Below are 2,343 nucleotides of genomic sequence, written 5' to 3'. Positions count from 1 at the left end.
CGGCTAACGCCAAACTCTAAATCTAGCCGTAAGATAGCTACAATGTAACTATTATTTATATTGTAGCTATCTTAGGGTTTATTTCATATTGAAAACACTTTGGTAGCCCAGCACCACTGTCAGGTGCAAGCCAAAAGGGTGCTGTAATCCCTTGAATACTCACAAGTCCATAAAGAGGCAGCACCTTTAAAGCACATAAAAGTCTTTATTTCCACATACTGGGGTTAAAACAGTGACGTTTCAGGTACACAACCCTTAATCATACCATATGATTAAGGGTTGTGTACCCGAAACGTCACTGTTTTAACCCCAGTATGTGGAAATAAAGACTTTTATGTGCTTTAAAGGTGCTGCCTTTTTATGGACTTGAGGGTTTATTTTATAGGTAAGTATTTAGTTTTAAATAGGAATAATTTTTTTAATGCTAGGAATATTTATTTAGATTCATTTAAATTATATTTAAGTTAAGGGGTGTTAGGGTTAGGGTTAGACTTAGGTTTAGGGGTTAATCAATTTAATATAGTGGCGGCGACATTGGGGGTGGCAGATTAGGGGTTAATAAATGTAGGTAGGTGGCGGCGGTGTAGGGGGGGGCAGATTAGGGGTTAATAAATATAATGTAGGTGGCGGTGAGCTCTGGGAGCAGCGGTATAGGGGTTAATATATTATTAGATTTGCGGCGGGGTCTGGGAGCGGCGGTATAGGGCTTAATATATTTATAATAGTTGTGGCAGGGTCCGAGAGTGGCTGTATATGGGTTAATATATTTATTAGAGTTGTGGTGGGCTCCGGGAGCAGCGGTGTAGGGGGTAAACAGTATAGTATAGTGTGGGTGTTTAGTGACAGGGTAGCAAGAAAGCTGTAAAAAAGCTAAAGAGCAGCAAGATCTATGACTGTTAGTTAACAACAGTCCGCTGCTCATCGCTCCGTACTTGGTGCGTGGCTTTTTGACAGCTTTTTTGATAATTTTGGAGAACGTATTCAGGTCAGCGATGTTAGGCGATCTTAGGCGAGCGTATTGGTGCCGTCGAATGCAGGTAAGTTGACAGCTTGATAACTAGAGGCCCAAGTGTGTTTGTCCGAAACTGTCATGCACAGTAAAAACTATGTGCAAGGACAAACACACTTGGCCTACCTCACCTGGCATCTGTTGTAAAGTGGACGTGGCCGGATGGGGCGTGATGTGGGCATGGCCGGGCATGGGCATGGCTGGATGCGGCATGGACGGGGCCTGATGCGCCGTGAGAGATAGAGAGCTCGAAGAGGGGGGATATAGAAAGCAGAAGAGGGGGGTAAAGAGAGGGGGAAGAGACAGCAAAAGAGAGGGGGAGAGACCAAAAGAGGGGCATAGAGAGAGCAAAAGAGAGAGAGCAAAAGAGAGGGGAAGAGAGAGCAAAAAGAGGGGGAAGAGATAGAGCAAAAGAGAGGAAGAGAGACAGCAAAAGAGAGAGGGGAGAGAGAGCAGAAGAGGGGGAGAGAGAGAGTATAAAAGAGGGGGAGAGAGAGCACAAAAGATGGGGAGAGAGAGCTCAAAAGAGAGGAGGGAGAGAGAGCATCAAAGAGGGGGAGATAAAGAGCTCAAAAGAGGGGGGAGAGAGCACAAAACAGGGGGAGAGAGAGCAAAATAGGGGAGAGAGAGCAAAAGAGGGGAAAAGAGAGCAAAAGAGGGGGAGAGAGAGAGCAAAAGAGGGGGGGAGAGAGCAGAAGAGGGGCGGGGAAGAGAGCGCAAAAGAGAGGGGGGAGAGAGAGGGAGCAAGGGTTGGAACCGCAGTACTTAAAAAAATTGGCCCATGTACAGGGGCTTTAGGACTAGTTCTATTACAGGTAAAAGAGTTGATTACTTTGGGGCAATGCCCCGCAAAAAGCCCTTTTAAGGGCTATTTGTAATTTAGTATAGGGTAGGGATTTTTTATTATTTTGGGGGGCTTTTTTATTTTATTAGGGGGATTAGATTAAGTGTAATTAGTTTAAAAAAAAAATCTAATTATTTTATTATTTTCTGTAATTTAGTGTTGTTGTTTTTTTGTACTTTAGATAATTTTTCTTAATTGTATTTAATTGTATTTAGTTTAGTAAATGTATTTAATTATAATGTAGACTTAGATGTACAGGGGCTTTAGGACTAGTTCTATTATAAAGCAGCCCCTGTTTAAAGAGTACACTGATATTTTTTTTTACCTTTCATTATTCTTTAGAAAACATAACTGATTTTTCCATTTCTTCTGTTTACAGATCAATTCCATCTATAAGAAAGAAAATTGCTTTTGCAGAGTCTGATAACCAAATCCTGAGTTACACATAATTATACCATTATTTAATCCAAATTCCAATGAGCTTGCTGAT

The sequence above is a fragment of the Bombina bombina genome, chromosome 9 (assembly GCF_027579735.1).
Source record: "Bombina bombina isolate aBomBom1 chromosome 9, aBomBom1.pri, whole genome shotgun sequence".
Classification (NCBI taxonomy): Eukaryota; Metazoa; Chordata; class Amphibia; order Anura; family Bombinatoridae; genus Bombina; species Bombina bombina.
This window is presented reverse-complemented; position numbering follows the sequence as displayed.